General features: G+C 43.4%; 1 pseudogene; it reads right to left on the reverse strand.

The window, feature by feature from the left end:
* On the reverse strand, positions 1-24,538 carry LOC100797954 (hydroxyproline O-arabinosyltransferase 1-like; annotated as a pseudogene).
* Positions 24,539-25,294: the final 756 nt, after the last annotated feature.

Consider the following 25,294-nt stretch of genomic DNA (forward strand, 5'->3'; position numbering starts at 1 on the left):
TCATAATAAAAATGTGTAGGAGCTCAATCCACAACACAGTACCTTCATTGTATAGTCACAACCATAAGTGTAGTGAATTATGTATGTCTTGCCAATTTCTTTCTCCCATGGAGGTTGACACGCATAATAATAAACAAGTGTTAGTAAATTTGAAGATGGAGAGTGCTTGTGGTGAATTCAGTTTATACAGACAATGTAAGTATGCATTTTAGTGTAATGTTAGAAAATGAAAAGCAGTGAAGGATAGTCCAAAAACCTTCAAATTGTAATAATAAGAAGAAAAAAAAGTCTAGGTTGACAATGGAAAAATGAATACAACATTATTCTCGTACAATTCTATGTGACTTCTATATCATGTTACATACATTAACAAGGAAGTATGCAAAATGTAGTACACTTTTTTTTTTTAAAAAAAATCGAAATTTTAGAATTTTATCTTTTCTTTATTTAAATATATGGTTTAGGTTGCACTTAAACAAGCTTCAATAAGCCTAGTTTGGATTAGCTTATAAGAACATTTTAATTATAAAACCTTAGTGTTGAGACTTTTCCAAGAAAAATATCAAACTCCTAAGTTTATAGTGCTTATGAAGAAGTTGGATAAGTGAGCTCCTAAAACAGTTGGAATGCATAAATTGATTTTATCGTGTGCAAGAAGTTTGATTTATTTTATTTTATTTCCTACTTATTAAATTTTTTTATCTAGACTACTACTATTGGTCATTTAAATGGCTATACGGGACTAATGTGTTTTACTTGAGGAGGTCTAGTAGTAGTGTATGATACCAATTCTTAAATATTGTTCTAAGCTTATTCACTATTACATATTAACATGAAGTCCTTGTATAATTTACTTATTAATACTGGCCATCAGAAAAAAATAAAAATAAAAGAGAGAACCTTATTGAACCTGAATCATGAAGTCCTTGTGTAATATGTTACGAACACCATGAAGAGAAGATGCAACAACATAAGCATACCTAAAACAATGATACAAAAGAAAAACATAAAAAAAGTCAAGTGAGGTTAAGAAAAGATATTAGTATGGACAAGAGAAAGAAAGCAAATAAAGTTACATTTCAAGCACCCATCCAAAAGCTTTATCAGTTTCAGGATCCTTTGTTGCCAGAGAAACATTCATCCAAGTGGGAGCAATCTTCTTGAGGAATTCCTAACATGTTTTCCACAAAAAATTAAAAAAAAGGCCCAAAATAAAGAGTATTCATTATTATCAAAGAAAATTATTTTGACCGATACCTTCCTAACAATAACAGGTGAATTCCCAATTGGATCAATATTGGTTATTGGTCCCTTCTCCTCAAGAAAGTACTTCCTTAGCACCGTTTCATACTTCTTAGGCTCAATGTAAAAGAAAGGGAATGCAGCTCCTAGCCCATCTCTGGCTAAGTTGAGTATAGGTTTGACAATTATATGATCTGGCTCTCACATCAATATGTAATTGATATACAAAACTAACAAAAGTCAAAACCAAAATCCCAAGTGTCGCAACCTACCCTTCGGCGGGAGGCGACGCGTGACTCGCGGGATGCGTGTTCCATAAAAGGAATACGCGCGGAGTCGCCACCAACGTTTATTTGAGGAAAACGTCGGAAAAACCGGAAAAGACGTGATTTACGAACTTTTAAGTGAAAGGTTCGGGAGTTGTATTTACGCACGGGGAAGGTATTAGCACCCCACACGTCCGTCCCAAGGGACGACAGCCTTTAATCGAATGTGCAAACATGACCTTGATTTTTATGTTCCCTTTTTATGTCTTTATATCCTTTATACCTTTTTTATATTTTTTTCTCTTTTTGTGGTCGACAAGGGTGTTTCCCTTTGCTCCTACGTATTCCTCAATTGCGATGAGGAAATCAGACCTACGTAGTTCTTTCTTATCAAGCGATTCTTTTTTACTTAAAAGGTGATCATTTTAAGGCGTTGGACCTTGAAAATGATCCATTTTACTTAGTAAGAAATTGAAATGATAAACTTCAAAAACCTATTTTTATGGACGAGCTTGACTAGGCGAGTTGATTTTAGCCTTAGTTTCACTTTAGTTATTAGTCAATTCAATTAAGAATGAGAAATCCCAAAGAGAAAATGTCCGATTGATTTTTCGCTTTATTTTACTAAAAGACGTTTTTTGATTATTATATTATTATTTTACCTCTTTTTTTTTTTATTTCCAACGTGGTTACGGCACGACTGAACGGTCGGAATTCATTTTAATCGAAGTTAACGGATAATACAATTCAAACGATCGGTGGAAATTTATTTTATTTTTAGGTTAAGCGAGAAATGACTTAAATAAAATGGCTTAAGCACGTCAAAACGGGGTATAAAAAGTAAATGAAACAAGAATAAAAATACACGAAACACAATGTGGACCACCACGGGTACATAGAATGAATCGAAAAGCTTGGTTCGAGGTACTTACCCGTTGAAGATCGAAGAACGATGAAGAACGAATGAAGAACGTCAAAGAACGGTCGAAACCTTCGCGAAATTCCTCCCGGAAACGTTACGGAAACGTTTCGGAAGCGCTTCGGCTTGGATTTTCTTCACGGAAACAATTTTTCCAAGCAAATTCGAAAGAGAGAGAAGTGCCTAAGGGGCTGAACCCTTTTTCACTTCACTTTTCCCCCTATTTATAGAAAATTGGGGGAGAAGCTTGCCACCCAGCTCGCCCAAGCGAGCTCAGCTCGCCCAGGCGAGCAGGGTTGCTTCCTCCAGAAGCAACAACCTTCTGGAGGAATCTTCTGGAGGGCCCAAGTGGGCCTGGTTGCTATTTGCACCCCCATTTTTACTAAGTACACCCCCTGCCTTTTTTTGGTGATTCTTTTTTCGTAAAGTTACGGAAACTTACGAATTTCGTAACGATACTGGTTTTCTTTCCATAATGTTACGGAACCTTGTGGATTACATAATCATCCCCTTTTTGACTTACGGAATATTACGGAACCTCACTAATTGTGCAACGATGCTTCCATTTGATTTCCGGTGTGTCACGGAACCTTACGGATTGTGCATCAATATTTTCTTTTGTTTTCCGGCATGTCCCGGAATTTCACAAATTGCCTAATGATGGGTGCCAAGCACCTCACAAGGACCAAACAAAAGTTGCATGTCATCAAGCAAAGGTCCCCGGACGAAATTAGGGTATGACAGTTGCCCCTCTTTACTTGTCTTTTATTGGAGATAAAAGGAAAGTAAAGATAAGACACTAATTTCGTTCCTCTCGGTTGACGAGAGTCGCGGGTGACCATAAAATTTCCGCATGCAAATGACTTGTTGTTCCCAGGGGAACAAAAGGTGCAGAAGACGATGTCAGTCTCTGCATGCTATCAAGCGTTCTGTCTTACAGATAGCAAAAGAATGTTTATATGGATAACCACTCGGGTATTTCCGCCCGTCAGCGTGACTCAAAAGTCAGTATGACAGATCTTGTAAGTGCGGAAGATGATGTAAATCTCCGCGTGTCAACGGGCTTGTCGGCCGCGATTGACGAAGGGCGCAGAATGACCATAATTTGTCTCTGCGTGCCATCGGACACGACTGTGTCTGAATGGCAAAAGGGGTGCGGAATGACCATAATTTGTCTCCGCATGTCATCGGGCCCGCCACCTCTGGATGACAAAAGGGTGCAGAATGACCATAATTTGTCTCTGCGTGCCATTGGACACGACTATGTCTGAATGGCAAAAAGTGTGCGGAATGACCATAATTTGTCTCCGCATGTCATCGGGCCCGCCACCTCTGGATGACAAAAGGGTGCAGAATGACCATAATTTGTCTCTGCGTGCCATCGGACATGACTATGTCTGAATGGCAAAAAGTGTGCGGAATGACCATAATTTGTCTCCGCATGTCATCGGGCCCGCCACCTCTGGATGACAAAAGGGTGCAGAATGACCATAATTTGTCTCTGCGTGCCATCGGACACGACTGTGTCTGAATGGCAAAAGGGGTGCGGAATGACCATAATTTGTCTCCGCATGTCATCGGGCTCGCCGCCTCTGGATGACAAAAGGGTGCAAAATGACCATAATTTGTCTCTGCGTGCCATCGGACACGACTGTGTCTGAATGGAAAAAGGGGTGCGGAATGACCATAATTTGTCTCCGCATGTCATCGGGCTTGCCGCCTCTGGATGACAAAAGGGTGCAGAATGACCATAATTTGTCTCTGCGTGCCATCGGACACGACTGTGTCTGAATGGAAAAAGGTGTGCGGAATGACCATAATTTGTCTTCGCATGTCATATGACCTCAGGGTCAGTATGACAGAGATTGTGGGGCGGCCGACAAAAGCAAGGCTCTTGCTCCTACGTATCCTCCAATGAGGAACTCAGACCTACGTAGTTCTAGATAACTTTGTGAGACTTGAAAAAGTCTCCACCGGAAGATGCTGACACCTCCGGAAAGGGCGCAGATGACCACATTGGCCTCTGCTCGTCAATCACACATGGGGTCACTGAATGACGAGGTGCGGATAACCGTAAGGTGTCTCCGCGGGCTACCAGCTCTTGGGTCATGGCAACAAAAGGTGGTGTGGTCGACAAAAGCGAGGCTCTTGCTCCTACGTATCCTCCAATGAGAAACTCAGACCTACGTAGTTCTGGATAACTTGTGAGACTTGAAAAAGTCTCGGTGTTTTCTCCACTAAAATGCAAACATGCTTTAGCAAAGAGACAAATATTCCAACTGATTAGAGCAGCATATGCCTTTTTGAGTGAAAAACAATGCGTCTACCGGGGAAGGAGAGTATGCTGATGAAATTTTCTCATAACCATAAATGAGATTTTGGATGTTTAGCATTTCGTTTCTAAATGACCATTTAGAGGAAACACTGGGTTCGACAAAAATAGAAGAAATCCACTCAAAGTGTATCAATCTCACACAGGTAAGTGTTTTATCCTAATTCCGAACCATAGATATGTCATGACTTGATTTTACAAATCATTTCCTATCAAATCAAAAATTACATGTATGATCATGGATCAATAGGACTTCCCTTGGGAATGGGTTCTTTTGGTGGGTTTTTTTTTTCGGCTTTTGTGTGTTTTAATTGGCCTTTTTTCTTTTTCTGTTTTTGTTTAGTGCGGGGCGAAAAAGTCGCCGACGCAAAGGATTTTGGTTGGTAATTAAAGGGAGAAGACCACTTTAGGTCGTGGTTTCCTTTCCTTCTTTTTGTTCATTTGGTGACAATTCTGTATTGTTCAGATATTGTCTGGTCCAAAGACCTTTCTGCACATTTCTTCTGTTTTCTTTCGATCCTTGATCAGGAGCTTTCTTTCCTTCCTTTTTACTTTCTCCCATTCTTTGGTTGGGAATTTTCTTTCTTTTCTTTTCGCTTTCTCCCAGTCTTTGATTGGGAATTTCCTTTCCTCTCTTTTTTTCTTTGATTGGAAATTTTCCTTCTCTCCTTTTTTGCTTTCTCTTTGATTGGAAATTTTCCTTCTCTTTTTCTTCTCTTCCGAGGGTAAGGATTGACATTCTCACCTTGGGTCAAGGTTTATGGTGAGTTAGGATTTTGGCTCAAGGCTTGTAGAATGGCTAATCATGATACATGTCAGGGTTTGGGTTTGGTTCAAGGATAAAAAGGGATGCCCCACATTATTTCCATGACACAAATGCAAAAATGATGATTTGGAAACTTTATGCAAAACTGGTCATGCATGCACCTATGTGGACACTCAAGTGTCAAATTTTTATGGTCATGTGATGCTAGGGCTCAGGATTCATTTCCTCTATTTTAGTCAACCCAATGTTTCCAAAATATGTTCTTTTATCAATTTGTGCATTCATCCGAGTCCATTTCGGGTACTCGGGAAAATTTCACAGCATTCACCCTTCAGGTGTACACACATTTTTTCAAAAACTAGCTATGATCGGCGAATTTCCCAAAGAAGAGTTGGAAGTCATCTCTTTTCAAAAGCATGTCGGTTTTTCAGCTAAACAACTTATTTCTCTTTTCTTTTTCCTCTCTTTTTCATTTTTTTTATTTTTTTATTTTTATCATGATTTTTGTTTGTTTTATTATTTATTTTTTTTGGACGATGTTCCTAAACGAAGAACTCTACACGGTTCCAGAATTTCAAACATCATTGATAGTAATGATATAAACACTAACGCAACAATCCAAACAAAAATGTATGCGCTGTACAAATGACAATCGAAACAACAAAAACAAACATTAGTCTCTCAAGTCAAAAAAACATAAAAATGATAAAAGAAATATGAAAGAAAACATGAATCTGGGGATCTCCCAGTCATGTAGCTCCACTCCCTCCCAAGAAGTCAAGCAAATCGGCCATCTCCTCGTCCTCATGGGCCTCCTCTCCATCGCCGGGAGCTTCTGGGGGCGCCTCTCCTGCTTGGGCCTCGGGCCAATCCCCGGGCCATGCGACCTCTGCCCTGAACTGGTCTGGAGTAGGGCATGAAAAAGAAGCGAAGCCCTGGCTCTACATGCTGAGGCTCAGCTGGTACAGACAATCATGGGTCTGTACATGTGCCCGGTGGTTGGCCGCCTGCTGGCGAACCAAATGCCGTAAATACTGCTCCATGTCAAATGACCCAGCCGGGCCAGCCTGATGAGGTGGTGGTGGCGCGCCCGCGGCCTGTGGAGCATTCCCCTGAGCCTGTCTCTGGGTGCAGTACTTCTCAATAAAAGCCCGGGTGATGGGCGGCCGAATCACCTTGGTAGGTGCCACGGGGACTCCGAACGACTGGCAGAGTCCTGTGATCAGCGCGGGAAATCCCAGGGCCCTGTTGGACTTATCTGGATCCAAAGGGTGCCTGGTAGGCGCCATACCTGCAAAAATATAGATGGCATCAGCGATTAACTGAGCCACATGGATGCTCATCCGCGTCAGGATGGCGTACACCAGCTGACACTTCGGCAGGGGGAGGTTGGAATTATGGTCGGTTGGCAGGATGTTGCTGAGCAGCAAAGTCATCCATATCTGAGTCAAGGTGGTCATGTTGGTGCGCATAATTCGCACTCGCCTCCCTGCAGCAGTCCGGGCAAAATCCTGCCCCGGTATACATAGCAATTGGGCGATGGCCTCCTCATCGAACCCATCAGACTGGTTCCTCCTCTGGTCATACTCGCACTCCTGGCCCTCTTCCAGCACCAACGGATATCCCAGGAGCTGGCCGATAGCATCTGCATCAAACGGGATCCACTGACCCCTCACCCAGGACCTCATGTCACGCACGCCCTCCTCTGTTGGCCAAGCATTGGCATAAAACTCAAGGACTACTTCTGGATCGAACTTGGCCATGGGGGTAACCAGTGATGCCCACCGCTGGCGACCTATCTCCTCCTGGAAATCAGTATACTCGTCATCCCTGAGCTGGACGCGTCGCTCCCGGAGAAATGACCATCCCTTGATGGCCTCGAAGCGCTGCTGGTGTACAGCGCTCCTAAAGCGGTGACTGTCATACTCAGGAGCGGAACTAGTTCCTTCGACCGCCTTGTCCTTCCTGGACCTCTTTGAGGCAAGCTTCCTCGGGGCCATTTTCTGCGAAGGCAAACATTTGGAAAGTTAGTTTTACCAAGAAATGCTACTCTTAAAACAAAAATGGCATACAACCTCCTCCAATAAACACAAACATCAATGTAAATTTAGAGCAAACTCATGCACATACTTTCTTACGAACATTCACTCGCACCAGATATTCTTCTAACTAAGAAAAATGCACCCATGCACAATCAAGGCACCTTCGTTACCTAGATTATTTATATGTACTTCCAAGGTGTATTTGCTACCTACATCACATGCATTTCCTTGGCTAAATTTACATACATGCATACTCAAAGCATCTTGGCTACCAAAAATTGCACACGTGCACATTCTGGTATTTCTAATACCTATGCATATACAAACTTTGTGATGAATCTTGGCTATCTACACAATAAGGTGCTACATTTCATGCTTTATTCAAGTATTTTTGCTACCTAAAGCCGCATGCAAATTCAAGTATATTTCCTTTTGCTGACTAAAATTGTATTCAAATTAAAAGGTATTTCTCTAAGGCATTTTCTTTACATAACATGCAACATATATATATTTTTTGTGAGACATTTTGACTACCAAAAATTACATGTACATACATCCAAGTATTTTGCTATCATACCCAAAGTGTAAATTGCCAAAGGTATTTTGCTACCTATTCTAAACCTACACATTTATGATGAGCAAAATTCCTAAACATCTAGGCGTAGGGAAATTATTGTAGCGTGGCTCATAGCTGATTGCCGGCCAAAAAGGGTAACTTTACCCAATATGCACCCCCTCTTGCGTTCTTTTGCATAAAAACTTTGGTTCCTAGGCCTAGGATATATGTGGGGCAATTACTCTAGCCCTTTCGGAACTGAATGCATGTCCCAAAAATAGAAAATATGTGCAAACCAAAATGCCCCATGGGTTGTTTCCCTACGAAAATCACGCGCTAATGCCATTGAGGCATTTCACCGAACACTTGGTGGGCGCGCGTTTAGGCATTAATAGCAAGAGAACGGGGACAATGTGGCATGTCCCATTGCTTCAAAATGCATTATAGGCCTAGGGCCATCTCATACAAACCCCTAATTCAAACCAATCAAGCAAGAAAACAAACCAAAATTGCCCCACATATTTGAGCACATTCCCACAATTTAGAGCACCAAAAGGAGATCAAAATACACCAAGGAAAAGCTAGAAAGCTTAAGGATGGAATACTTACTTGTTGGTGATGAATAAAAGCGCAAAACGGAATCGAAGAATGCGAAAAGTAGAGATCCTAGGGCTGCAAACTCGTAAATTCCGTGGGTATGGCTTTTGAAAGGGGGGAAAAGAAGTTTTTGAATGCAAAAACGTCCCCCCTTTCGTCACTTTTATATTTTGGTGCAGGGGTTGCTCGCCCAGGCGAGCTCAGCTCGCCCAGGCGAGCTAACCTGCACTTTTTTTTTTTTGAGAGGAACATTAACCATGTCCCCTCCTTCCTTATGGGTCAGTGTTTTGCCTATTTGAGCCTACTCAAGTTAGAATTAGGCATTAATTACTAAAAACAAACAATGGTAGTAAAATACTACGAATCCAAAGGATACTGGGCTGCCTTGCGCGGCGTTCTCTGCTTGTTTAGCGCAGAGAAGGGGAAACGATCGGTCGGTTGTGACCCCATCCCCACTTGCATCCGTTCCTAAGTACCTGCAAGTAATAAACAACCAGGTATGGCCAATCTTGACCGCGTCGTTGTCTTACCTTGATTGGTTTCTGCTGTTCATGTTTTGTCCCCACTCCAGAAGGTAGCTCAAGATGATCCTGCCCCTGTTTTACCACAACAATATGCATGCGTATGCGTATGCATGAATGTTTTCAAACGCAGCAAATTTTAGTGAAAGTTGGTTTAGGTTCAATTTTAATTAAGCGCTTGGGGCATCCCATGAACTGAGCGGAAGGGCTCAGGTGATCACAAATTAACGCAAGGTTTGAAACCAACGTGAGGACTAAAGCCTCGAACCCACGTTCATTTCTTTGAAAGATTGTAACGAGAGATACAGTAGACGGGGAATCCCTGGGGGAAATCCAGAAAACACATAAAGATAAAGAACATGCAGCGACATCCTTAATTGCCCCAGATTCTAAGCATAATATCGCTTGACGACATCAGAATTCACGGGTGAAGGTAGCTCTTCGCCATCCATGTTGGTAAGCACCAGGGCTCCTCCGGAAAAAGCCCTCTTCACAACAAAAGGCCCTTCGTAGTTTGGGGCCCATTTTCCTCGATTGTCCTTGACAGCATGGGACATTTTCTTTAGCACAAGGTCTCCCTCATGGAACTTGCGCAAGCGTACCTTCTTGTCGAATGCACTCTTCATTCTTTGCTGGTACAAGCGCCCATGACTCATGGCCGTTAAGCGCTTACCCTCAATGAGTTTGAGCTGGTCATAGCGCATTTGAGCCCACTCTGACTCCTTTAATCCGGATTCTGCCAAGATCCTTAATGACGGGACTTCTACCTCAAACGGTAACACAGCCTCTATCCCATATACCAATGAGAACGGCGTTGCCCCAATTGACGTTCGCACTGAAGTTCGGTAACTGTGTAACGCGAATGGGAGCATTTCGTGCCAATCTCTGTATGACACGGTCATCTTTTGGATAATCTTTTTGATATTCTTATTGGCCGCTTCCACGGCTCCATTCATCTTTGGCCGGTAGGGTGTGGAATTGTGATGCTGGATTTTAAACTCCTCGCACATTTCCCCCATCATCTTGTTATTCAGGTTGGTGCCGTTGTCCGTGATAATCTTCCTTGGCAAACCATATCGGCAGATGATCTCTTTCTTAATGAACCTGACCACCATACCCCTCGTGACATTGGTATAGGAGGCCGCCTCGACCCACTTGGTAAAATAATCTATCGCTACGAGGATGAAGCGATGACCATTCGAGGCCTTGGGCTCAATGGCCCCGATGACATCTATTCCCCACATGGAGAAAGGCTAAGGGGCGGACATGACATTCAGAGGATGTGGTGGAGCATTGACATTATCTGCGAACGCTTGACATTTGTGGCATTTCCTCACATGGACACAACAATCACTTTCCATGGTAAGCCAGTAATAACCTGCTCTTAGGATCTTCCTGGCCATAGCATGCCTGTTGGCGTGCGTTCCAAACGAGCCCTCATGGACTTCCTCGATCATGTGATTTGCCTCCTTGGCATCCACACACCGCAGGAGTGTCATGTCGTGATTTCTCTTATACAGTATGCTTCCGCTCATGAAGAAACCGGCTGCCAACCTTCTCAATGTCCTCTTATCATTGTCGGCAATCTCTGGCGGGTATTCTTTGCTTACGACATATCGCTTGATGTCGAAATACCAAGGCTTTCCGTCCCGTTCCTCTTCTACTTGGCAACAATGCGCGGGTTTGCCACGACACCAAAATTCAATGTAGGGTAGATCCTCGTGCGGCGTTAGCTGGAACATAGACGCCAAAGTAGCAAGCGCATCCGCCATTTGATTTTCCTCGCGGGGAACATGATGGAAGGAGATCTCATCAAAGGTCTTAGCCAATTCCTTGATATAGGCTTTGTAGGGTATCATCTTGGGATCTCTAGTTTCTCATTCCCCTCTCAGCTGATGGATTACCAACGCTGAGTCGCCGTACACCTTGAGTAGTTTGACATTGGAGTCAATTGCTGCCTGGACGGCTAGGGCACATGCTTCATATTCGGCCATGTTGTTGGTGCAGTCGAATCCTAGCCTGGCTGTGAAAGGTACACATTGATTGTCCGGAGAGACCAATACTGCCCCAACGCCATGGCCTAGAATGTTTGACGCTCCGTCAAACCATACGGTCCATTTGTCCCGATCTTCGTCCAATTTTTCCTCAAACAAGGCCATGATGTCCTCATCCGGGAATTCAGGATGCATGGGCTGATAGTTGTTAAGAGGCTATTGAGCCAAATAATCTGCTAAGGCGCTTCCTTTTATCGCCTTTTGGGTGACGTAAACTATATCAAACTCGGATAGCAGGACTTGCCACCGGGCGATTCGTCCCGTGAGAGCTGGCTTTTCAAAGATGTACTTAATCGGGTCCATCTTGGATATCAACCAGGTAGTATGGCTCAGCATGTACTGCCTTAGGCGATGGGATGCCCATACTAAAGCACAACACGTTCTTTCGAGCAAGGAGTAATTCATTTCACAGGTCGTGAACTTCTTACTTAGGTAGTAAACAGCGCGCTCTTTCTTTCCGGATTCGTCATGTTGCCCCAGCATACACCCCATTGACTCGTCTAAGATTGTCATGTACAAGATTAGAGGCCTTCCAGGTACTGGTGGCTTAAGCACGGGAGGATTCATAAGGCACTTCTTGATCCTTCCAAAAGCCTCTTGGCAATCCTCATTCCAGCGATCAGTTTGGTTTTTGCGTAAGAGCTTGAACAAAGGCTCACAAATGGCGGTGAGCTGCGATATGAATCTGGCAATATAATTCAAGCGTCCCAGGAAGCCTCAGACTTGCCTCTCAGTACGGGGTTCTGGCATCTCAAGGATGGCCTTCACCTTTTCGGGGTCTACCTCTATCCCTTTCTGGCTCACGATGAAACCAAGCAATTTTCCTGATTTGACCCCAAAGGTACACTTGGCGGGGTTCAACCTTAATTGATATTTCTTAAGCCTTTCGAACAACTTCCGCAGGTTGACAAGGTGCTCTTCCTCGGATTCAGATTTAGCAATTATGTCGTCCATGTAGACCTCGATCTCTTGATGCATCATATCATGGAACAAAGCTACCATGGCCCGTTGATAAGTTGCCCCGGCATTCTTGAGTCCAAAGGACATCACCTTGTAACAGAACGTCCCCGACAGGGTGACGAAGGTAGTCTTTTCCATATCCTCTGGCGCCATCTTTATCTGATTGTAACCGGAGAAACCGTCCATGAAGGAAAATAAAGCGAAATTGGTCGTGTTATCCACGAGGATATCGATGTGTGGCAAAGGAAAATTGTCCTTGGGACTGGCCCGATTCAGGTCCCGATAATCCACACACATTCGTACTTTCCCATCTTTCTTAGGGACCGGTACAATGTTGGCAACCCATTCTGGATACCGAGCGACGGCCAGAAAACCAGCGTCAAATTTCTTCTTCACTTCTTCTTTTATCTTCAAGGATGTTTCGGGCTTCATCCTTCTCAGTTTCTGCTTTACCGGGGAACACTCGGGATTTAGAGGTAATCGGTGCTGTACAATGTCAGAACTCAAACCGGGCATATCTTGGTATGACCAAGCAAAGATGTCTTGGTAGTCCCTTAGCAGGATTATTAATTCTTCACGGATAGGTGCGGTAGTACCTGTGCCTATCTTTACTTCCCTTTTTCCACTGCCAATTCCCAAGTCTACTAGTTCTGTTTCTTCTTGATGAGGCCCCATTTCTTGGTCCTCATGGGCGACCATCCTTTCTAATTCTGGGGGAAGTCCCACATCCTCGTTCCCTTCATCTTCCGTTTGATTCGTTTCTTGCTCGAAGTTGATAGGCGGGTCCCAGGTATTAGTACCTTCGGGGGACTCGTCATCGGATCTGCCGTTTCAGAAAAGAAGTAAGCATGCAAATGGATGAGAATGGGTAGAGACGTAGGAACAGATGAAGAAAGATCCTTGTATTATAAATTTAAAAAACAAAATACACAAAGCCTTAACCAAAAAAAACTCTAAAGCCTAGGCCCAACTATAGAGCTTTTAAAACCGTAAAGGTTTACATTATGCTCGCTGTGTAAATGTCGGGGCGTTCCTCCACTCGCCAATTTCCCAGCTGGAAATCAGAAGGGCATGGTCGTACCAAATCCAATGTACTCGGAACATCATCCTCGTATATCGCGACCACTTGACCTTCGTCTCCCAGACCCGCGCTTATAAAGCTTCTACTTTTGTGGCAGGGTGGGCTTCCTTCACTTTCTTGTCTCAACTGCGAGCTTTGACCCCCACTCTTCCTTCCCGCGATGCTTCTCTTTACATCTGCCTGAGTGGGCTTATAGCCTAAACCATACTTCCCACGATTTCCTTTGGCATTTATCAGGCTAGTTATGCCGCCGTTGTCTTTGCCTAAACCCATTCCGGGTTCGTAACCGTTCCCCAACATAACTCGGGCCATCATTACTACTGCATCGGACAGGCAAGCTTGCCCAGAGAAGGAATCCACGGAGGAAATGCTTACCACCTCGAAAGACTGGAAAACGGTTTCTAATGACTTCTCTGCGGCCTCCACATAAGGCATAGAGGATGGGCAGCTCACCAAGATGTCTTCCTCGCCTGATACGATGACCAGATGCCCTTCCACTACGAATTTCAACTTTTGGTGGAGTGTAGAGGGAACAACTCCCACTGAGTGGATCCACGGGCGCCCCAACAGACAGCTGTAGGGGGGGTTAATATCCATTATTTGGAAAGTAACTTGACAGGTGTGAGGGCCTATCTGTACTGGGAGATCGATCTCTCCCCTAACCTCTCGGCGGGTGCCGTCGAAGGCACGAACCACCATTGAACTCGGCTTTAAGTGGGAGGCATTGAATGGCAATTTCTCCAAAGTGCTCTTAGGCATCACGTTTAAACTGGAACCATTATCGATGAGCACTTTGGCTACGATATGGTCCATACACTTGACTGATACGTGCAAAGCTTTATTGTGCCCTCTCCCCTCGGCGGGGATTTCTTCTTCGGCGAAGGCGAGATAGTTGTTGGCAGTGATATTATTGACCAGCCCTCCGAAACCTTCTACCGAGATGTCTTGGGCCACATGGGCCTCGTTCAGAACTTTTATTAGCAGAGCCCGATGAGGCTCGGAGCTCATGAGTAACTCCAACAGCGAGACCCTGGCCGGAGTTTTGTTGAGCTGTTCGATAACCTTGAATTCGCTCTGCTGAATTATACGGAGGAACTCACTGGCTTCTTCTAGCGGCACCTCCTTTTTACCATCCTTTTTCTCCGGAAGACCTTTCGCCGGAATATCTTTATTCGAAGCGTGGGGTGCTTCACCATCTTGTTCCTCCACCATTTTTCCTTTCCCCTTGACGTTCGCGGGTTGGACTGGTAGGTCCGGAGGCGCAAACACACGACCGCTACGGGTCACACCACTCAGTCCCGTGATATTTGTTACCTTAGCCGACAACGAGCTGACATCGGTGGCTTCTTCTTCCTTCTCCCTCGGAGGTGTATATCTCCATGGGACTACGTGGCTATTTTGGTATGGGAAAGGAACAGGTTTAGCTGCTAAGGGGTGTCCGGGTTTTTGCGAAGCTGTGCCCTTGGTGAAGTATATCACCAAGGGTTTGGGCTTCGCAACACTGCTCCCATCCGTGGACTGCATGCATATATGCTGCTCTTCTCTTCCTTCACTGCCAACTTCCAGTCGACCTTGATCTATCATCCGCTGTAACAATTCATCTACTCCCAAACACGTTTCCATGTCATGCAACTCGCCGGAATGCAGCAAACAAGAATCCTCCTTACGCCCACTATGGGGAATCACACCTCCCTTTTGTAGGGCCTCAAAGATAAACCTCCTAGGGGTTGCCACATCCTTTAAAGGTTTAGACCTGCGCGGCCTATCGGACTCAACGGCGTTAACCGCTCCCCCTCCATGATTGGCGAGCGGGTTGGTTCTCACATTGGGCCGATCCTCTTGGAAAGTCAGCCATCCAGCATCTATCAAATGTTGGACCTTGTATTTAAGGGCCAAGCATTTTTCAATGGAATGCCCCGGGACACCCCCATGGTACTTGCAAGTTGCGTTAGGGTCATACCACTTTGGGAAATGGGGTTGGAGGACCTTTCCGGGAGTTACCACGGCCAAATGGTTGGCGATGAGGGACGGCAAGAGGTCTTCGTACGTCATTGGGAGTGGGGTGAATTCTTGAAATGGCCTCGGAGGGAAGTTCCTTGTTGCGTTGGAATTACCGGCCGGGCAAGTTGTGTTCGGAGTTGGAACTTGGGGAGCTTCCCTCTAGGTGGGTGCCTTAGGCTGCACAGGTGTTGAACTGGAGGCGTTCCCGGTATGAGCCGAGAAGCTTGGGTGATGTTGAGCGTACTGATGGGTACCATGAGGTGTCTGCGGGGGTTTGACCCACGCGGGTGTTGAAGAGACGGCATGGGCATCTCCTTCCTTCCTTTTTGCCCCCGTTGTCCCGATTCTTTTGGCATTCGCACTCGTGGAGGAAACGTAATCGAACTTTCCTCTTTTCAACCCTACCTCGATTCTTTCCCCGGCAAACACTAGGTCCGCGAAGCTGGATGGCATGTAACCTACTAGCTTCTCATAGTAGAACACTGGCAGAGTGTCTACCATCATGGTGATCATCTCTCTTTCTACCATGGGAGGAGCCACTTGTGCCGCTAGGTCTCTCCACCGATGTGCGTATTCTTTAAAGGTTTCGCCCTCTTTCTTGAACATATTCTGCAGCTGAGTGCGATCGGGAGCCATATCGGAATTATACTGGTATTGCCTTAGGAAGGCAGTAATCAGATCCTTCCAAGTACGGATACGGGAAGCTTCCAAATTAGTGTACCAAACTACCGCGGCTCCGGCCAAGCTATCTTGAAAAAAGTGTATTAATAGCTTCTCATCCTTAGAGTGTGCACCCATCTTGCGACAGTACATCTTGAGATGGTTTTTTGGACAAGTTGTCCCTTTATACTTGTCGAAGTCTGGTACCTTGAACTTCGGGGGGATAACAACATCGGGTACTAAGCAAAGATCCGTCATGTCAGCGAACGGATAGTCCCCAAATCCTTCCACGGCTCTCAATCTCTCCTCGAGGAGATCGAGCTTCCTCCTTTCTTCAGTTGCCGGGGGCGGTCCTTCCGTGGACAAAACTATTGGTTGTGTCGTGATGTTGGGCTGAGGCAACGTGCTGGGTGCCGGCCCTTCGGGGATCGGGGGATAGAACTCGACATCCCTTCGAGCATAGTCTTGAGGGTCTTTGTGGACCTCGTCGGGCTGTTGAGGAGGTTCTCTTTCAAGGACGGGAGAAGCAATATGGCCCGCATCGTCTTGCAGGACGGGTGGTGAGTAGTTGGGCGGCAATCCATAAGGGTAAGCCGCTCGGTTGTATCCCAGATGAGGGTTGCCATCGTGCCCCAGTGTGTCCCTTCCCCGTCCTTCTATGTTTGAGGGAAGATGGTGCGCAGTTGCCAAGAGAGTTGGGTCTGCTTCGGCAGCCGAACTGACAGCGGCAGCGGTGGCCACGTTTTTCTCCATGAGCTGCCTCATTCCTAACATGGCCTCCATCATGGAAGCCATCTGTTCTTTCAGAGCCGACATGTCGGCTTTCATCGGTTCCTGTGTCTCCTCTTGATCACCCATCGTTCTAGATTTGGATCTGGTGCGATAGGGATGCCTTGTGGCGCGTTTAGTTATGGTGTTTTTCCCTAAAAAACCAAACGTGAGGAGTGGGTAAAGAAAGAAAGAATGCATGCTAGAGATAAAATGCGGGAGTGATTTGATTCGCACAAGCTTTTTTTTTTGGAGTAGAAACATGGGACCAACTCATTTTATTTCAAAAAGTCGTATCTAGTCAAGGTCTGAGAGACCATACAAGTTTCCTAGCGATTTCTAATTATGTGGGTCATTAAGTCTATCATATGCTGACAATAGCCGAGAAGCCCATGAATTTCTTCGGGGGTGGAGTAGGTGTCTGCCATCGCCTTGGCCTTGGCTAACAATCGGGGAAGTTCTTGACTCCCGTTCAAGGTAAGAGCAAACCGATCCATCCACATGGTTGCCTCTTGGTGTAAAGAGTCGATCACCCTTCCTCTAGCCTCTTTTTCCGTGTATACTTGGGCATACTCGTCCGCGACCCTATGCTCGTGGGCCGTGGCTAGACCTAACTCTTCTTGGTACTTGGTGATGATAGCTAGCATGTTGGTCTCCGTCTCGCATAAACGCTGAGACAAGCTCCTTTTGGACCTTGAACAGGCAACTAACTCCTCTTTCTAGACCATGCTATGTGCTCGCGACTGGTCCCTCTCTTCCCTTCGCAGCTTGAGTTCACTGTTGCTACCCCATAGAGGTCCGCGAAATTTGTTACGGCCATACTCTTCCTTGCGAGCCCTCTTGGTCTCTTGTTCAAGGGCTCTTGCGGTAGTTGCATTCTCTTCCCGTAATCCGGCACACTCCTTCCGGATATGTGTAGCGGCCAACTTGAACTTCTCCTTGGCAAGTTTCGCCTTTCCTAACTCGCTTTTGAGAGCTTGGACTTCTTCGTCCTCTTCCGGTGCTTCAAAACTCTCTTCGCCGACGACTTTTAACTTGGCGAGCCAATCTAAACCTCGTATATGAACTTTCAGCCATTCATGGTAACCACCAATGATGCCATTACGAATGCTCCTAAGTTCTTGATCTTTCCTTAACGGGGTTTCCCATGCCTTATGGATTCTTTGTATAGCCTTGAAATTTTGCGCGCCGAAATCCCTCACAAGGAAAGGAGACATGCTTTCTTCCGTCGGTGCTCCCCTCATGGGATACCCTAGTTGTCTTATAGTGAGCGCGGGATTGTAGTTAATACAACCCCTCGTTCCTATCAGCGGAATGTTTGGGTACCCTCCACATGAGAAAAGGACTCCCTCCTTTCCTTCCTTCCATCGGGGGAACCAATTGATTGTTCTACCTCCTATCCCAGCCAAAAGCTGGTCCCAATCTATTCTTCTCTTTTCAGTACACGAGCGATGGCTCTGGAGCGGACATGGATGCCTCGTGTCTTGCTGGAACAGGTGTGAAACCAACCAAACACAGAGGGCGGGCAAGCAACAGATGATCCGTGCGCTACTCTTTTCGCACCTTCGGTTAAATGTGTCAAATAAATCTGCCAAGATAGCTACCACCGGACTTTCCTTGTTATGGTGGTATGCAAGGAAAGTGTCGATTGCTGCTAGGTCCACCAAACCATCTACGTTTGGAAAGAGGACGACCCCAAAAATTAGCAAAGCTAACACATCCATAAACGGGACCCAATCTCCTTGATTGGCCATACCCCTCGCCTTGTCTTCTAGGTACTTCCGTGGTAGGCCCGCTATGCTGTTTCGAGTCTGTTTTATGCGGTCCAAACCTCTTGCTGAATCCTTGACCACAGTTGCAATTCTGCTCAAAGAGGGGAGACACCCGGAGGAAAGGTATGGTTTTCTTCCCCCGAGAGGACATCCTAGAATTTCCTCAAATTCTTCAATGGTTGGTACCAATTGGAAGTCTCCGAACGTGAAGCATCTCAAAGGCTGGTCGTAGTATTGGGTGAGTGATGCAATGGCTTCTATGGATACCTCTGCTATGGTCAACTCTAAGATCTTTCCGTAAGTCTTGCGGAAGGCTTGCATTTGGAGAGGTTCCATCAACCGCCCTAATTCCTTGATGCTGGTGGTATCTAGGCCTTTAACCTTGACTTGGTAAAACCTCTTGCCGGTTTGATTTGTTCTCATGCTTACTAAGGTGAGACAAAAAGCTGGTGCAAATCAAAACTCTGATATCTCATGGGTGGAATGGATGAATGCATGAAGGAATGCATATGACACAGATGTAATTTAAGAATGCGGGTGCCCGGGACATTGTCTCCTTCTTAGACACAACGTCTAGGGTAGCAAAGTGCCCCAATGTATGTATTTAAAACGGTGACCCGGAACCTCCGTTGATTTGTCTATAGAGGGGATCAAGACAGAACCCATATGCGATGCATATGCAAAAGGCGTAATGCGGGAATGTACATAGTATGACAATATTCACTGAACATAAGCAAAAGGGTATATGATACTTATGCATGGTAGTGTGAAAAATGGCACGCAGCGTATTTGCTCCGTGCCCCTATTTAAGGGACCTATAAGGGAGAGAACTAACTAGGCATTTAGTGATAACCCCCAAGGTAGTCATATCTCTCTTGATGGTTTCTAGAGGTATTATCCCCTTCGAAGAACATACAGCAGCAGTAGGGACTACTAGCAACCATATGTTTTCAAAGAGGAAAACTCTAGATGAGGGTTCACTGTAATCAAGCAAGTTGGAGACCTAGCATGATCACAGATTCACCTCCACTCCTTATGTTCCTATGAACCCGGGTATAGGGCCCTTTTTCAACTCACAGTGTGTGCAAATAGTGTTGGTGTTTGTGTGCATCAAATGAATAAATATTTACCTCATGCATACATTTTAAAACGCACTAAAAGCAACAAAGAGTTTATATACACAAGAACATAATGAAGGGAAACCAACAAAGGGGTAAGTCACGGTAAAACATTGCACAAGATTAAATGGCCTAACTCTCTAAAAACAGTCCCCAGTGGAGTCGCCAACTGTCGCAACCTACCCTTCGGCGGGAGGGCGACGCGTGACTCGCGGGATGCGTGTTCCACGAAAGGAATACGCGCGGAGTCGCCACCAACGTTTATTTGAGGAAAACGTCGGAAAAACCAGAAAAGACGTGATCTACGAACTTTTAAGTGAAAGGTTCGGGAGTTGTATTTACGCACGGGGAAGGTATTAGTACCCCACACGTCCGTCCCAAGGGACGGCAGCCTTTAATCGAATGTGCAAACATGACCTTGATTTTTATGTTCCCTTTTTATGTCTTTATATCCTTTATACCTTTTTTATATTTTTTTCTCTTTTTGTGGTCGACAAGGGTGTTTCCCTTTGCTCCTACGTATTCCTCAATTGCGATGAGGAAATCAGACCTACGTAGTTCTTTCTTATCAAGTGATTCTTTTTTACTTAAAAGGTGATCATTTTAAGGCGTTGGACCTTGAAAATGATCCATTTTACTTAGTAAGAAATTGAAATGATAAACTTCAAAAACCTATTTTTATGGACGAGCTTGACTAGGCGAGTTGATTTTAGCCTTAGTTTCACTTTAGTTATTAGTCAATTCAATTAAGAATGAGAAATCCCAAAGAGAAAATGTCCGATTGATTTTTCGCTTTATTTTACTAAAAGACGTTTTTTGATTATTATATTATTATTTTACCTCTTTTTTTTATTTCCAACGTGGTTACGGCACGACCGAACGGTCAGAATTCATTTTAACCGAAGTTAACGGATAATACAATTCAAACGATCGGTGGAAATTTATTTTATTTTTAGGTTAAGCGAGAAATGACTTAAATAAAATGGCTTAAGCACGTCAAAAGGGGGTATAAAAAGTAAATGAAACAAGAATAAAAATACACGAAACACAATGTGGACCACCACGGGTACATAGAATGAATCGAAAAGCTTGGTTCGAGGTACTTACCTGTTGAAGATCGAAGAACGATGAAGAACGAATGAAGAACGGTCGAAACCTTCGCGAAATTCCTCACGGAAACGTTACGGAAACGTTTCGGAAGCGCCTCGGCTTGGATTTTCTTCACGGAAAATATTTTTCCAAGCAAATTCGAAAGAGAGAGAAGTGCCTAAGGGGCTGAACCCTTTTTCACTTCACTTCTCCCCCTATTTATATAGAAAATTGGGGGAGAAGCTTGCCACCCAGCTCGCCCAGGCAAGCAGGGTTGCTTCCTCAAGAAGCAACAGCCTTCTGGAGGAATCTTCTGGAGGGCCCAAGTGGGCCTCGTTGCTATTTGCACCCCCATTTTTACTAAGTACACCCCCTTCCGTTTTTTGGTGATTCTTTTTTCGTAAAGTTACGGAAACTTACGAATTTCGTAACGATACTGGTTTTCTTTCCGTAATGTTATGGAACCTTGTGGATTACATAATCATCCCCTTTTTGACTTACGGAATATTACGGAACCTCACTAATTGTGCAACGATGCTTCCATTTGATTTCCGGTGTGTCACGGAACCTTACGGATTGTGCATCAATATTTTCTTTTGTTTTCCGACATGTCCCGGAATCTCACAAATTGCCTAATGATGGGTGCCAAGCACCTCACAAGGACCAAACAAAAGTTGCATGGCATCAAGCAAAGGTCCCCGGACGAAATTAGGGTATGACACCAAGAGAGAACGAGAAAGATAGAGAAATGGATTCCAGCTTGGAATATAGAGATTAAGGTTAAACAAGTCATATTCTTCTTTAATATCTACTTCTTGAAGCCACTACATAAATGCCCATGGTCTGTTAAGGACTATGTAACCCTGTTATAGAGTAGAGATGAGTTAGAATTCATAAGAATAAGGAATAAACCAGTGATTTTGATCACTGAAAATGTGCCTTACAATTTACAAACAAGAAATTGACTTAAATTAATACGATTTTAGTCCTTCAATTATTCAAACCCATTTATGTTAGGAACTAGCCTCTCATAATCTAAATCTGGAACAAATATGTATACATTTCCAATAGCCATTTTTCCCCCTTTAGAAATATTATAATTTGGATTCAAGACTAACCTAACCTTCAAAGATAATTCATGGGTGAGGATTCTCCCTCACTTATGCAGACTATTTGGTCGTATCACTTATCAATGCGAGATCTCTAACACATTCCCTTCATGCTGAGGATTGGACATCTCAAGTGTGAAGGATGGTCCATTAATGAGTGCTCCTATAGACCCAACAACTACCACTAGGATACATACAAAGATGTCCCCACATATATACATTATTTTGTCTATATCACTAGTTAATAAGATCTCTAACAAAGAATAAGTGAAATCATTCAGAAATTGAAGCAACCGTATAAACATTTCCTTTCTTTCTTTATTCTTTCATTTTGAATAGTCATAGTCATAGTAGTAGAGAAACATAACCCAACCCAACCAAAGCCAACAAATAACCCATAATCGAAACAGCACTTGAAGTTACCAAAAAGTCAACCTACGACCATTCATAGTTGTTGGATACAAGTTTAAAACTTTTTCACACTGTTAGAGCATTCCAACTAAATCCACACAATTTTTTCCTCCAAGAATAAGTGCATTCACACAAATTACCCAGAAACTCAAGCACCAATATAAAAATTTCAATTTTTTATATAACTTTTTGCATAATCAGATCCACAGTTGTGAATTTCTAGCCTAAAACTATTTCACACTGTTAGCCCATTCCAACTAAAATTCACACAAATCACTCAGAAACTCAACCCCCCACATAAAAATTCATTTTTTTAATATACCTTTTTGCATTATCACACCCATAGTTATGAATTTACAACCTAAAACTTTTTCACACTGTTCGACCATTCCAACTAAAATTCACACAACTTTTTTCTCCAATAACAAGTGCATTCACACAAATCACCCAGAAACTCAACCCCCCACATAAAAAAATAAAAATAAAAATCATTTTTTAACAACCTTTTACATAATCACAACACACAACCAAACCTATAAAAACACAATTTTGCAAGAACCAATTAAGAGGAATTCAAATTCAATTTAGAACCCTAAACCAAAACCAAAATCAAAACCAAACCTGATCCATTCCAACAGGCAAAGGCTAAGCAACAAAGTGGGGATCTCATCCATGAACTAGTCCGACTTCCCAGAGTGCAGGATCCTAGTGAACCCCCCATCCCAAATTCATCTCCTATTTCATCCCTTAACTTCTTGAACCAATAGTACATCACCCTGCACTGCCACGTGTTGTAGACAGAGTCAGAGGCAGTGACAACAGTGTGGAACAACAACCTATTCTTTACATTTTTTGGTGAATAGGTTCTTTTTTAGATAAATAGAAAGGCTTTCCATTTTCCAAATTGGAGCATGGATACAGAGACACATATCATGAAGAGATGACAATCAAGTTAGGCATGTAGGGTACTCAGTTAAATAAATGTTGTACAACTTTTGTTTGCTTTAATAATGAAATGAACATGATGAATGGTAGGTCATCTAAATAGTTGGAGAACAACAAGATAATGGAAAATGCGGCAACCACTAACACAAAATTGTAGACATTGGCTAGAGACAAATTTTGACGAGTTTAAACATGGGAAGAATCCTTTTGTTTGAAGGATGACATTGGGGTCAATGACATGTGTTATTATGTTTGTCTCACAATTACATATATATAGATTCCTATATTTGACAATAATGCATGATAGATATTTTGGATCAGAGAGGATAAATTGAATTATTGTCACTTAATTCGTTCATTTTTGTTTAATACCCTGCATCAGTGCTAATATAGATTTCTTTTCTGAATATATATGCATTAAATTCTATTAACTGACTAAAGAAGGTGGAAAATGCCAACAAGGATAACATATTGAACAATATAACATGAAGAGCTACATTGAAACTCTATTCAAAATGCATAAGTTAACTTTCTCAGCCACACATATCGCCTCTTATTAGTTGTAGGTACTACTATTTCAGTGGCATAGGAAGCTAAGGCGCTTTTATGTTGTTGTTGCTTGACTGAAGATAAAGTCATAAAATTTTTGTTGCTATTACCACACTCATAGTTATTGTTACAAACATCTTTGGAGATATGTATCTCATTTTGACACTTAATTAGATATTAGATTTTTGTTCATATATGACTATTCTTTAATATTAAAATTATGTGCATTCTGAGTGCCAGTATCACAGAACACAAAACATAGATTGAAGTTGGATTAAAGCACAACGCATAAGTGACGACTATCAGAAGGGGGTTGAAGATTTCTTGCAATTTGCACAACAAAATGCACTAGAATTAGTTGTAAATTATTTTTGTCCATGTGTTAAATGTATAAATGGGAGACTTCAGTCATTGAATGACATTAGATCACATCTTATATCTGAGTGGTTCAGTATGACTTATACAAATTGGATATGGCATGGTGAATTGCCACACATGTCAACAGCCCCTCACACTGAGGCAGTAGATGTACAAACCGAAGATCGTATGGAAGACATGACACACGATCCTGGCCAAGAGGGTTTTCGGCAAGCTCATCCACCTTATTATGAAAAATTACAAAATAGATTCCAAGCAGCCATTGTATTTGGAATGCACAATCTTCACTCGATTATCGGCGATACTAGCTTTGGTGAACTTGAAGGCCAGATTTGGGTGGAGTGACAAAAGCTTCACTGAGTTTCCTATGATATTGAAAAATATGATTCTTAATGAAAACATGTTACCGAAGAGTCACTACAAGGAAAAGAAGATATTATGTCATGTGGGTATGGAGTACCAGAAAATTCATGCATGCCCTAATGATTGTATTCTGTGCAGAAATCAGTTTGCAGAAATGCACAAGTGCCTGACATGTGGGGTATCACGCTACAAAGTGAATGATGGTGAATGCAATGATGATGCAACCACAAACAACATTCGTCCAGCAAAGGTTTGTTGGTATCTTCCAATAATACCAAGGTTTAAGAGATTGTTTGCTAGTGCAGATGATGCAAAAAACCTTAGATGGCATGCATATGGCAGAATAATTGATGGGTTGCTCCGACATCCCGCTGATTCTCCACAATGGAAGACAGTTGATCGCTTGTATCTGAAATTTGGAGAGGATCCAAGAAACCAAAGGCTTGGTCTTGCTTCAGACGACATGAATCCTTTTGGTAACTGAAGCACTAGCCATAGTTCTTGGCCTGTTTTGCTAATGATTTACAACCTTCCTCCTTGGTTGTCCATGAAGCAAAAATACATTATGTTGTGTATGATGATAGTGGGTTCAAGACAGCCAGGAAATAATATTGATGTCTATCTTACTCCCTTGATTGAAGACTTAAGAAAATTGTGGGTAGAAGGGGTTGATGTGTTTGATGGGAATGTTCAACAAACCTTCAGGTTACATGCAATGATATTTTCCACCATTAATGACTTTCTGGCTTATGGGAATTTTAGCAGATATAGTGTGAAAGGACACCATGCATGTCC

This window comes from Glycine max, chromosome 10, assembly GCF_000004515.6.
Source record: "Glycine max cultivar Williams 82 chromosome 10, Glycine_max_v4.0, whole genome shotgun sequence".
NCBI classification, from domain to species: Eukaryota; Viridiplantae; Streptophyta; class Magnoliopsida; order Fabales; family Fabaceae; genus Glycine; species Glycine max.